At 40.6% G+C, this 14,155-nt stretch overlaps 1 protein-coding gene across 2 annotated transcripts in view; it reads left to right on the forward strand.

Annotated features, from left to right (window-relative positions):
• The window catches only part of FBXO42 (F-box protein 42), a 90,248-nt gene continuing 76,093 nt past the window's right edge, over positions 1–14,155 (forward strand). The window contains exons 1-2 of one of the 2 annotated variants that reach the window (XM_037146083.2): positions 1–186; positions 8,506–8,643. The gene's annotated coding sequence lies outside the window, so the exon portion shown is untranslated. The remainder of the gene's footprint in view (positions 187–8,505; positions 8,644–14,155) is intronic. The other variant, XM_037146084.2, reaches the window with a different exon arrangement.

Below are 14,155 nucleotides of genomic sequence, written 5' to 3' on the forward strand. Positions count from 1 at the left end.
CCCGCGGTGGCATTTGAGTTGAGGAAGATGGCGGCTCCTGGCGGTTTACGGTCTGGCCGGCTGTGAGGAGCCCTGAGTGCGGCAAGCGCTGCCTGAGGCGGAACGCCTCTTCACTGGCCCTGCTCCGGCTCCCTCACTGCTGTTGTCAGCGGAGCTAACCCGAGAGCGTGGCGCGGGCTGGGCCAGGTGAGGTCTCTCCCCATCCCAGGGCCGCGGGGGAGAGCTGGAGCCTCCTGCCCTTTATGCTCCGGGCTTGCAGCGGGCAGTGGGCGCCCCGGGCTCTGCGCAGGCCCTGCACCCTGCGTGGTGGTCGGTGTCGGCTCGCCTGGAGACCTTGCCGTGGTCATTCTCGGACTCCCTAGGTTAGGCGAGGAGGAGGAGAGCCCCTTTCCAGCCAGCCATTGGGATGGGAGTGAACCCAGCCCCTCTCCTCAAGCAAGGCGGTTCTTATCCCCTCACCGGGTGAGAATGGGGGTGTGACGTGGGCAAGGGTGGCTGTAGGGATGTCAGGTAATCTTTCCGCACCTGCGAATGTTTAGTGTCTTGTGAGAGAAGTCGGAGGTTGGTGCCCTGCGAAATTGGGGCTGCGGCGGCGGCGGCGGCGGGGGGGGGGGGGGCAGCCTCTCTGAAGCTGCAGCTGCAAAGGGAAGATTTTGGAATTGACCTAAAAAATAAAACACGAGCAGCCTTTCCTACCCCTTAGCTTTTTGAGTGATCAGCCAGCGAAGTGGGAACCGTGGCTCTCCTAGGTTGAGACAGCAGTCCACGTTGTGACTGCGGAAGCCTTCTGGTGAGAATTGTTTGTGTAAACAGAACGGTGAGAGGGTGGGGATACATTTGTAAACGAGGAAAAGATCTTGATAGTCTCTGCAGTGTAACTTCGGTGCTAATGAAGTTCTCATTCGTTTGAAACCTTTGAGTTGTTAAGATTCGAAATAGCCATTTGCTTTGGTCTATACAGTCTCCCGAATTTTATTAGGAAAATAAAAGCTTTGTTTCTTAATTGCCAAGCTTTTGGACTTCTGTACGGTAGGATTCTGATTGTTCTGGATGCAGATTCAGACACATTACCAGCTCTCACTTGTTGGCAGGGACGTCATCTATGCTCGTTCTGTTTCGAGAATAACTTTTTTGTTGTTCAGATGCTAATTTAGAGGCTGATTTAGATTCTGTAACTAGGGGAGTCGGTTTGAAGTCCCGCGGTTTTTTTTCCTTAAGAATTGATGGCTTCAGTTGGAGTTGTGCTGTGGGGAATTGGGGAGGTGATGGCTTTGGATTGGACACTTCAAATACCTTTTGTAAAGTTAAATTTGTTTTTTACAGTGCTTAAGAATGACAATGTTTTATGTGGGTTTGACGGGGACAGGGAAAATTTCGGAGGAAATGCCATCATTAAATTTGAACTTTGAAAATCCATTCTGTAGCCTTTACAATGAATAGTGATGCTCTGTGTCAAATCCGAACTTTGAGCATCTTCATGTGTATAAAATGATCCTTGTCATTTTATACCCTGTAATTGTTTGCTTTTGACAAGCCCAGTATAAATGTGTTATTCACTCTACATTGACCCACAGATGTTTTATCGATTTCAAAATCTTTTAATGCTAAAATGACAATCGTTTAGTTTAATATCAGCCTAGATTTTTATCGTTTTACCTTTTCTTAACACCATCTCCATAGAGATTTGTAGGGGGCGCAGGTTTAGTGCCTTTGCTAAGGATATAAACTTGAACCAACAACTTCTCTGTTGTGGAAAATTGGAGAGCCACCGTGTCTTTCAATTTGCTAATAATAAAGAGTCACAAAATTAATGCAGTGAAACATTCTGGCAGTTCAGCATCATGCTTCTTGGCATAATGTGTGGCATTGTTGTGCTAAATCATCATCAGGTATTGATGCAACTTCATGATGTCCATGACATCATTCACTCCAGCATTTTGCCCTTTGCAATTCCCTACCTTCTCAGAGTCTTTACAAAAAGTACACGGTCAGGAAAAATAGCTTAGGATGCTTCTCAATGTCTGATTTCTAGAAGAGAAACTTCATTTAACACTGCTTTGTGTAGTTAAAATCATTCTGTAAAATTCAGAGCTGTGTGATCCCTACCTATTATGAAGAACAGGCACAGAAAAGGCGAGCAAAAAGCTCTGGGCTTTACAAGAACATTGAGGGCCCAAGGAGATGCTATCACAGTGATGAACAAGTATGTGATTATCTGTGATTTCAGGTTTGTTTAGGTCTGTGAATTAACAACTCTTTTTTTTTAAAATTTAATTTATTTTTGGTGAGCAGGGGAGGGAGGAAGTAGGCGAGGGAGAGAAACATTTATGTGTGAGAGAGACAGCGATTGGTCGCCTCTCACATGCCCTGACCCAGGGACCTGCAACCCAGGCATATGCCTCAAACTGGGTGACCCTCTGGGCTTGCAGAACAATGCCCCACCCACTGAGCCACACCAGTCAGGGCTAACAACTCTTTATAAAACCAAAAGCCATTTTAATGCTCTTCCCAATTCACAAGATTCTTCTGTGCATCAAAGGAGGTAATGTTTGTAAAACTACTTTGTAAAATAAAGGGTAAACATAAGATTGATTATTCAATAAATCACTGTTATGAAAACATCTCTCTAGGGCTCTCTTTGTGTTGGCCACTTTGGAAGTAGGTACTAATGATTCTAGGAGAAGACAGCTTGTGGTCTCAAGTTGCCTACAGTCTGGGTGGGGAGTCAGACGAGGAACCCAGTTAAGTACTGTATGTTGTAGTGTGAGAAGGGCCTGAATCCAACCAACCAGGGGTTCTCAGTGCCAGGATAGCTTCCCCAACCTTTCCTGTTCTGCAGAAAAATCTGCCTTTTGTGAGTGAGTTGCTCTTTATAAAAACTTTTAAAAAATTCTGTCATGAGTTATTTTCTCCATTTATTCATTCACTGTCAAGACACTTCCCACACAGTGTGCCCCAGTTATGGTTCCTGCATTCTCAAAAATCCAAGAGTCTCGGGAGAACCTTTTTGAGAATGAGTCATAGGCACTGGTAACTAACACAGACATGGCCGCTGCAATTAAAGTATCTCAGGTTACTGAGTGGTGGTAGCTTAGAGTGGTGATGCTTTTGTTTTTGTTTTATTTTTTTTTTTTTAAAGGTTTTACTTACTTATTTTTAGAGGGGAATGGAGGGAGAAAGAGAGGGAGAGAAACATTGATTGGTTGCTTCTCGCGTGCCTCCAACTGGCAACTGAACCTGCAGCCCAGGCACATGCCCTGACCGGAAAGGGAACCAGCGCCCCTTCAGTTTTCGGGATGATGCCCAACCCACTGAACCACACCAGTCAAGGCAGCACTGTGTGATTTTAACTTGACCACGTTTTGTTAATAAATGTTTAGTTGTCACTCAGAATGTTGACTATAGGTGGTGATTAGTACTGTCTCTTTTTCTCCCAATAATAAATAAAATGAGAATGTCCTTTCCCTTTTTTGGTAAAACTGACGCATAAGGCAAAACCATAGTAAACTACTTTATAGAATCTGTTTTTGTGAATTGAGATTACTTAGTATTGCTGATAATGAACTTACTGTGTCCCATTACAAGTTCCTTGTCTTAGTGCAGTGGTAGTTTTATAACTAATTTTCATGTTGTTGCCTATATTGCTCAAGTTTTATGAGTTTTTGGATTGAATGGAATCTTTAAGGGTGCAGTATTGGTTGAATATGTACAGTCTGTGTCTTAACTGAAAATGCTTCAAGGTTGCGGTTCACAGAAAAGTGAAGATAATGTGTTCATTTTCTATAGTGTGATATGTTAACATGTAGAAGGATGTGATCTACAGAAAAATTGCCCAGTATCATGCTCATAATACATCCTGTTTTTAAAATTGTCTTTCGTGATATTCTTCTCAATGTCTTGTAAAATTACAAACTATAGTATAGTTTTGCCTTTCCTTACTCATGTGTCTATTGAAAGCACATTTCCCTTGAATTCTGGTTTTCCTGTTTTAAATTTCTATTTTTTAATTTATAAAGTTTTCTCCCAAGTTTTTATTTATTTATTTTTCCAGTGTTGCTGGTCCATATTTTGCTTCAAATGTGGAAGAGTGTTGTGTATTTTGATGCCTGTTTATTTATGTAAGTCCAATAAATGTGTAGATATTATACAGAGCAATAGTTAATTGAAAAATTTTATTATTCTGGCCCTGGCCAGGTGCTCAATTGGTTAGAGTGTTGTCCTGATACACCAGTGTTGAGGGTTTGATACCCAGTCAGGGCACATACAAGAGTCAAACAATAAATGCATAACTAAGTGAAATAACAAATCAATGTGTCTGTCTCTTCCTCAAATCAATAAGTAAAAATAAAATAATTTTTTAAATATTTATTTTTAGGGAGCGAGGAAGGGAGGGGAAAAAGGGAGAGACACATCAGTGTGTGGTTGCCTGTCATACGTGGCCCCCACCTCCAGCTTGCAACCCAGGCAGGTGCCCTGACTAGGAATTGAACTGGTGACTCTTTGATTCATAGGCCAGCACTCAATTCCCTGAGCCACACCAGCCAGGGCTAAAAATAAAAAATAATTTTATTACTGTGGATAGTAACTTATTTTCTGTTTTGGGGTAACATATAGATTTGAGGTAGTTCATTTAATTCTATAAAGGTAAACCAGGTTTAGTTTTAGCCAATACTATTCCCTTAGAATATTTAATATTTAGGATACTTTTTATTTCAACTACTTTAAGGGATCCACTAATATGGCATATATGCTTGTGTGTGGAGGCCCTGCCCACAGAGTCCCCCTGCAACCCCCACTTGCCACGGAGGAGAATAAGTTTACCAAGACATGATCTACTTGGGGAGGAAAGGTGGCTGCTCTCTAAGGAGAAGGGCCAGGAGCCTTTTCCTCAATGGGCTTTTATTGGGTTCAGTTTGCACAGGAATATAGGTAAAGCTCATCAGTCATTGTCATCAATACGTAATAACAAAGAACTACAAGGGGTTATTCAGAGTCAGGGTTAGTTAGCTAAAGGGCTACAAAACTTTGGGAAACAAACTCATTTCCTGCTCAGACCCTTATCAGGAAATTGATAGACTTCTTAGCAAAGTAGATTTCACGGGATTTTTTGTATTCTTTCTTAGGCCTGATCACCCCAAGGAACCTGCCCTTTCCCACACAGGGCTGGGCTGCCCTCTGGCATTGTTTCAGACTTAAGTCAGGCAGAGGAAGTAAGGCAGCCAAGAGATTAGGAGACTTCTTGCAGACAGAGTGAGGACTCAGGCTTTGTCAAAGCTGAGGGGTTAGGGTCCATCACTCCCTTTTTCTATAGTTCCCCAAGTTCTTCCCTGGGGCCCCTTCGTGACCATCCCTGTCTTAGGTCGTTCCTCCCTTGAGGAATCTTACCTGTCATTGGCTAACTGGTCAGGCTCAGGGCCAAGCGGGGTGAAGTAAAGGGGGCAGAGGTAGCACCCCTGGCTGGGGAGATAAGCTTTGTGTCCTTAGTGACTATATGGTCACAAGGTCTCTCACTCAGTCTTAGCCCTGGGGGGTTACAGCTTCTGAAACTAAGCAGGGCGGTTCCCAACACATACTCCTCCAAATTTGTGTTTCCTTTATTATTTTCATTTTAAATGTTTAATTTGCATTGTGATTTGGAGAACAAGTAATTTTTTTCCAGAGTGAACCTCTCGGCTCATTGTTTGAAGAGAGATTGATGTTAATTATTAATTCATCAGTGTAATTTTACTAATGTCAGATGGAAGTCAAAGGAAAATGGAATTTATCCTTTTATTTCAGTATTTCTTCTTCAAGCTTCTTTTTCTTTCTTTTTCTAGTAGTCTTGCTGTCTGTTGCCAAAAAGCAACATTGTCTTGTTTTGGGATTAAGCAGTATTGTATTCACAGGACTGCTTTCTTAGCTTTTGCTTTGGGATATTTAATAACTTTGTAAATAGATTCTTGGGTCTACTCAAGATCAAGCAAGCTGCTTTCTTCCTTGTTAATGAATCTAGAGTTTTATATTTCTGCTCTTTGCTAGCCTGCTCACTTAGTTAGAGCATTGTCCTGCTACTTCAAGGTTGCAGGTTTGAGCCCCGGTAAGGGCAGATACAAGAATCAACCAATGAGTGCATAAATAAGTGGAACAACAAATCAGTGTGTTTTTTTTTTTAAATTTACTTTTACTTTTATTTTAGTGTGTTAGCCAATAAAAATTTAAGTGCGTTCTTCAAATTTTGATTTGTTTATCTTATCTCTCCCCTGTAAAAATTTTTTGAAAAATTTATTTATTTTGAGAGAGGGGAAGAGAGGGAGAGAAACATCAGTGTGTGGTTGCCTCTTGTATGCCCCCTACTGGGGACCTGGCCCACAACCCAGGCATGTGCCCTAGGCTGGGAATAGAACTGGCGACCCTTTGCTTTGCAGTCCAGTGCTCAATCCACTGAGCCACACCAGCCAGGGCTCTCTCCTTTTTCTTAGTAAATGCAGTTCTTTTTTCCAAAAGTATGTATGTTCCATAAATCATAATGGAATTTGGGAATATAATTTCCTATAGAGCTGCATAATGACAGGTGGGTTAGAATTTCACATTTATTTAACTTAAAAGTAACTGAATAGTAATGAAATCTTGAAGACCTTATGCTAGGTGAAATAAGCCAGACACAAAAGAGCAAATATCGCAGGACTACACTTACTCGATGCATGTGGAGTCCAGTTCACAGAAAGAGAAAGAGGAATGGTACTCACCAGGGGGTGGGAAGGAGAGGAGTTCGTGGTTAATGTGCATGGCATTTCAGTTCGAGACGATGACCGAGTTCTGGAGTTGGTTGTACAACCACATGAATGTACTTAATGCCACTGAACTTCATATGCAGACAATGATTAAAATGGCAAATTTTGTGTATATTTTACCATAATTTTTAATAAATATAACGTAAGGGTTTATATATTCCCTGCGAGCTGGCTTGATGACCATTTTTTTCGAAGTAGTAATTAAGATAGGGTTTGGCCCTACGTAGACTTAGGCTTGCACCCTAGTTTAGCTACTTTCCTTGGTCATGGTCCTTAGCTTCTCTAAGTTTCAGGTTTTTATTTTTTAAACTATTTATTTATTTATTTATTTATTTATTTATTTATTTATTGGGGGGCGGGTGGAGGATGAGAGGGAAAGGAATGTTGATTTGCAAGAGGTTGCCTTTCGCACATCCCCAGCTGGGGACCTGGCCAGCAACCCAGCTGTGTGCCCTGGCTGGGAATTGAGCTTGCAACCTTCAGGTTTGCAGGCTGGCACTCAGTCCACCAAGCCACACCAGCCAGGGCTAAGTTTCAGTTTTTTAATCTATAAAATAAGGATAATGGTGTCTATATTGTGGGAAAATTAAATGTGGGAGTTCATGTGAACTTCTTAGCACATCGCCTACCCCATAGTAAACATTCAAATCTTAAACATTATTCTATTGTTTTATGGAACATTAAAACTGGAACCGGGGGACTTATGTCCTAGCTTCTTTATGGTGTAGTCCCAGTGGTACACCTGTCCAGCATCAGAAGTACCTGTTTTCTTTCTCTCCATGCTTTTCTCTCTGCCCTTGATTGGAGAGTTGGGCTTATTTGTGGCTTCCTTTGACATCATTGCTCTGATGATTCTTAAATCCATCTAATGTGATATTTTATGCTTGTTGGTTTTCCAGGGATGTTAGTAGAGCATATCTTCTAATTTGGCTGCACAAGTATTCACAACTGAGTCCATTATTTCATCTCTCTTCCCTTAAGATTAAAAACCTACATCAGCCCTGGCTGGTGTAGCTCAGTGGATTCGAGGGCCTGCGAACTAAGGAATCTCAGTTTGATTCCCAGTCAGGGCGCATGCCTGGGTTGCAGGCCAGTTCCCAGTGGGGGACACAGGAGAGGCAACCATACATTGATATTTCTCTTCCACTCTCCTTCCCTTCCCCTCTAAAGATAAATGAATAAAATTAAAAAAAATTAAATTAAAAAATCTACATCTACAAAGTTCATTTCTTAATATTCCCATTTCTGTAGCTAGAATAATTTTATTGTGGTCTGATAGGCCATAAAACTGGAAGTCATTTTTTATACTTCTTCATCTTTGTATCTATCCCGCCATGTAGTTCTGTATTGTCTTCCTCAGTATCCCCGTGTCTCCCTGTTCTTATTATATTTGCTGCCATGACTCGACCAGGCTTACAAACTGAAGGCAAACTAGATGAGTTGTTATGCTTCTTAGCTGGTCTTTTTTCCCCGTGCTCTGCCATTTGCTAGTTGTGTGTGATCTCAGTCTCCATCTTCAAAATGGGAATTACAATTCTTATCTCATGACATGTGTAAAATATTTAACTAAAAGCCTAACACATGGTAAACAGTTAATGGTAGTTACTGTTATTTAAGATTGAGGTGACAGTTTATGACAGACCAGTCTTAAAGGACTGCTAGCTGAATGGTTTCTCTGCTGATTAAGAACTTACGGGAACTCATTGTTGCCTATCTCCCCTGCTTATCTTTGAAGGTTTCCATATGGCTCTCATTGTACATTTCCAGCCCTATTTTCCATGACACCCGTCATGCAGTCTGTTCCAGCCAGGATAGTCTCACTGCCTCTCATGTATCATGTTCACTTGCACAACTGGAACATTTATCTTCCTAGGTAGGAGGCAATTTTGTTTTCATTTAACTACTCTATCTAGTTCTATAGAGTATACCTGGATGCTCTATCATTTAACCACTGTTGCCTTTGTACAATTAGGTTAAAGTTTATATCCTAGAAGAAAAGTATTGTGCTAATTATTTCCTACCAAACAACTTAAAAATGATATATCATGCAGTATAATTCATATGTAATATTTTAGTGTCTTATAGGCACAGTTAGTGCTTTTATACTAGGCAGTCAAACATTCATTCAGCATATATAGCAGATCCTTGACATTTTGTCCAGTGTCATTTATATTGTTGCATGAGATGCCGTAAGAACTTTTGTTTATATCAATTATCCTTATGGTAAGATTGGTTTTGTTACATGTTTTGCTTAAAGTCACAGAATCTATTGAAGACATTAAGTGAGGACTTACTGTACTTTTGATCCTTACAGGTTGATGTTCCTCATGAGTTTTCTGAAATATTACCTGATCCCAACTGTTGAATGTTTCTTGCCTTTTTGTTTCGTTGGGCCATTCATTCAACAAATATTTATTCAGTGCTGCCACTATGGGCTAGTCATGCATGGGTTAAGGTGTTAGGGATGCAGTGGACAAAAACAGGCAAGGTCTCTAATTTCCTTGATCTTGGTTTGAGATTAGAGAAAGCAGTTCATGAATGAACAAAATTTCAGATGATAAGTACTATAAGGAAAATGAAACAGTGATAATGACATGAGGCAGAAAGGGAGACTAATTACAGTCATGCACAGTTTAAACAATGGGAATACGTTCTGAGAAATGCTTCTTTAGGTGGTTTTGTTGTGGGAACATTGTAGAGTGTGCCTACTCAGAGCTGGGCATGGTTATAACCTACTGTACACCGAGACTCTCTGGTACACTGTTGAGTCGTATATGCAGTCTGTCCTTGACAGAAACATCATTTTGCGGCACATGACTGTAATTGAGATTACTGGTTTAGAGAATGCCTCAGTGCGAAGGTGATGTTTAGGCTGAAAGAGACAATGCAGGTTGTGTAATGCTAAGTTTTGGGAACAGAAGGAATAGCAAGTGCAGAGGACTAAAAAGTAGGAACCAGGATTCATTCAGATTTCCAAATTGCATTTGGTTGTTATTTAGATTTTGCTTCTTAATCTAACAGACCTCCTCCCCCTTTTTTTCTTTCCCTTAATGGCATTGCCTTTTTGAAGAGACCAGTCTGGTTCTCTGGTAGACTTTTTGACATTCATGATTTGTCTCAGTGCTTATTTAATTCCTTTATCCCTTTTTAAGTAAGACAAGACTATAGGCTTGATTGTATTCAGATTTGCAATCCTTTGTGACACTGCGGACTCATATCATTTTATGTCACCTTTTTTTCATTAATTTGATGATTTGGTTAATTTGGAAGTCTTAGATCTTTCCATTTTAAAGGTTTCCCTTTACAGTGATCAAATATTTTGTGGGGTGTCAGTGTGATACAATGTAATTACTCTTATTTCTCAACCATATTTCACCTGTTGTTTTTACCTCCATTAATGATCCTTACCTGAAACAGTTGTTTCATTGGAAGTTGCAAAAGCATGATGATGGTGTTAATCCTTCCACATTTATTAGCTGGCAAGATATTATCATTTATGGATGAGCTATTAACAGTCTAATTCTGCTTTTCTTTTTTTTCTTTTTTCCTTAAGATTTTATTTTTAGAGAGTGGGAAGGGAGAGAGAAAGCAAGGGAGAGAAACCTTGACTGATGCTTCTCTCCCGACCGGGGACCAGACCTGCAACCTAGGCATGTGCCCGTCCCTTACCATGGGCACAACCTGTGACTTTTCTCTTTGTGGAATGATGCTCAACCAACTGAGCCACACTAGTCAGGGCTAATTCTGCTTTTCATTGTCAGTTTTCTTAGTGAAGAATTGATCTCTGCAGTGGTGGCAAATAAGTTTCTTTGCTATCTTCTGTATCACTATAGGCACATGAATTTTTATTTATTATTTTACACATAGTTACAGCCATTAGTTTTTTCGACGCTGACCTTTGGCCAGTATAAGTCTGTTCTTCAAGCTGGTGATACGTCCTTCTGACATGCCCCCACTGGTGTTTGGGTTGTTTTCTATCAAAACAAGATTATCTTAGGTTAACCTTGTACTCTCCCCATCCTTGACCTAAAAATCAGTCATTTTTCCGGGAAGATCTGATTGGTTTTTTTGTAGGGAACCCATTAGAAACCAAGCTCATTGCTGCTAGGTCTTCATTATTTATAGGTCCTTTGAACAGGCAGAGCTAGAATTTATTTTTTTTTACAATCTAATAACAATTTCATTTTTAAAAAAGTGGTGCAGAGTGATGAGACGTACCACAGAGAAATTAGTTATTCTGTTGTCTACACAGAGAAAACTTACTCATCAGTGGCAACCCTTAAGGTATCAAAGGCCCTTTCTCTACTCTTTGCCCCACCTCTTGGAGGTGAAAGCAATTTCTCCTCTGCATTTTCATGACTGTCTCTCAAAGTATGTATCACTTTAGAAAATGTTTTTTTAGAAATCAAAACTTTAGCCCTGACTGGTGTGGCTCAGTGGATTGAATGCCAACCTGTGAACCAAAGGGTGGCTGGTTCAATTTCCAGTCAGGGCACGTGCCTGGGTTGGGTTGTGGGCCAGGTCCCCAGTAGGGGGCAGAGGAGAGGCAACCACACATTGATTTTTTTTTGGGGGGGGGGGTTTAAAGATTTATTTATTTATTTATTTATTTATCTTTAGAGGGGAAGGGAAGGAGAGAGGGAGGGAATATCAGTGTATGGTTGCCTCTTGTGTGTCCCCTGCTGGGAACTGGTCTGCAACCCAGGCATGTGCCCTGACTGGGAATCGAACCACCATTGTTTGGTTTGCAGGCCCACGCTCAATCCACTGAGCTACACCAGCCAGGCCACAGTGATGTTTTTTCTCCCCTTCTCCCTCCTTTTCCCTCCCGCTAAAAAACTAATTAATTAATTAATTTAAAAAATCAACGCTTTACATACATTGATATTTCCAGTTTAATTTTAACATGTTACAGGTTTTTGCTTTAGATTTTATGTCTCCTTTTTTAAACTGAAAATCCATACGTTTTTAGTATTGTTCACGTTTATTTCCTTTATCTTACAGTGTATATGAGAAGTTTTTATAAAAAAATATAGTTACTATACTACTACTAACAAAATTACCTAAGCAAACTTAAGATTTCTTTGTGATTTGTAAAAAAGATTTTATTTATTTAGTTTTAGAGAGAGGGGAAGAGAAGGAGAAAGAGAGGGAGAGAAGAATCGATAGGTTGCCTCTCACTAGCCCCCTATTAGGGACCTGGCCCTGAGTGGGAATTGAACTGGCAACCTTTCCATTTATAGGCCAGTACTCAACCCACTGAGGCACATCAGCCAGGGCTGATTCTTTTTATGCTCAGGATATTCTATCTGCCAGGATCCAGTCAAAAAATGGAAAACATACTAGATATTTCAAGTAAAGAAGATTTAATGTAGGGAGTTGGTTGCATGTGTGTTGTAAGACTGAGAGCAGAAAAGAGTAGGGTAGGGTCACTTAGAAATTAATAACTTTAGGATGAAACTGTTAACTCAAAAGTTGGGGGAACAGAAGGGATAGATGTCATTCCCAGAATTTTTAAAGGATATGGAGGCAGGATCACCACCTTAAGCACTGCCTCCACTTTCAATCCCTCCACTGGGGCTGTGGGGAGGGATTGCCAAGAACCACATGTCTGGTGCGTGAGCCATCCTCCTTCCCCTAGTTTTTATTAGTTTCTGGGTTATCCTTTCAGTGTTTCTTTTTGCAAAAATAAGCAAATATCTACATTTTTTTCCTTTTTAAAAAATTTTTATTTTTAGAGAGAAGGGAAGGGAGTGAGGAAGAGAGGGAGAGAAACACGTGAGAAACATCATCGATCAGTTAGTGGTCTCTCACACACCCCCAAACTGGGGACCTTGCCTACAATCTAGGCCTGTGCCCTGACCAGGACTCAAACCTGCTTCACAGGCAGTCACAGGTTTTCAATCCACTGAGCCACACTAGCCAAGCCTATTTTGCCTCTTTTTCATACAAAAGGTTGCCCTATTATTTACACTGTTCACCACCTCTCTGTTCACATAAGGTATCTTGGAGATTCTGCCATATTGGAACAGAGGCAATCTTTAATCATTTACTTTTGTAGCTTTGTTTTGTGGATATGCTAGAGGTGTTCAGCTAGTCACTTTTTTCTTATTTTAATCTTCCCCACCCCGAGGACATTTTTTCATTGCTTTTTAGAGAGAGGAATGGAGAGAGAGAAACATAAATTGGTTGCCTTCCTTACACACCTGGACCAGGGATCGCACAGACCTAGGATTGCATGGACTAGGGATAGTCCGCTTCCCGAACTGAACCTGCAACCTAGGTATGTTGTGCCCTGGTTGGGAATAGAACGTGCAACCACTTGGTTACAGGAGGATGCGCCAACCAGCTGAGCCACACCAGCCAGGGCTAGTTACTCTTTGATGAACATCAGTAAATGATGCTTTATTATTGATCTTTCGAAAAATAGATTTTGATATCGCAGTAGGCTAAAAGACAAAAGATAGAGTCTCTGTTTTGCCACTAATTAGCTTCATGACCTTAAGGAAGTGACTTAAGTTTTCTGACCTGAGTTTCCTCAATAAAATCAGGGTTCAATTGTTTCATAATATTAAAGACTTTTTGCCATAATGTTTTATATTTTTCTGGAAGTTTTATTGGTTCTATTTTAAACCTATTATTCAATAAATATGTAAGGCATAGAATACTATAATTGAGAACGTAAGCTTAAGTTTTAGAAGTACTACTGAGGGTTTTCTGAACTTGTGTCTGCTGTGGTGCTTGTTAAAAAAAATGGAAGATTCCTGGACCCATCCTTATCTTCAGAAACAATATCTAGGAAATTTATAGAGTAGGTGATTTTTTTTATGATCAAGGAAGCTTGCGAAATGACATGGACACCAGCTGGTGGTGTCTACGGTGTTACGGATAAGGTAAAAGACAAATTCACATGGACTATGGAGTCCTGTGGAGGAAAAGGGATGGCACGGCTACTGCCTCAAGGCGGGAGTGCCCGACCCTCAACGAGACAGACTTTTATTGGGTTTCAGTTTACACGGGAATACAGGTAAAGTTCATTAATCATTGTCAAACAATAAGGATCAAACAATAATAGATAGCATACAAAGAACTATGAGGGCCTATTCTTTTTTTTTTATTTATTTTTTTATTGATTATGCTGTTATAGTTGTTCTGTTCCCCCCTTCATTCCCCTCCACCCTACCCCCCCGTCCCCACCATTACCCCCCTTTAGTTTATGACCATGTGTCTCAAGTTCTTTAGATTCTATATTTCCCATACTATTCTTGCCCCCCCATCTATTTTCTATCTACTGTCTATGCTACTTATTTTCTGTACCTTCTCCCCCCTTTTCCTCCTCCCACTCCCCTGTTGCTAACCCTCCTTGAGATCTTCATTTCTATGTT

This window comes from Artibeus jamaicensis, unplaced genomic scaffold (genome assembly GCF_021234435.1).
Source record: "Artibeus jamaicensis isolate MK-2021 breed Jamaican fruit bat unplaced genomic scaffold, CSHL_Jam_final scaffold_847, whole genome shotgun sequence".
Classification (NCBI taxonomy): Eukaryota; Metazoa; Chordata; class Mammalia; order Chiroptera; family Phyllostomidae; genus Artibeus; species Artibeus jamaicensis.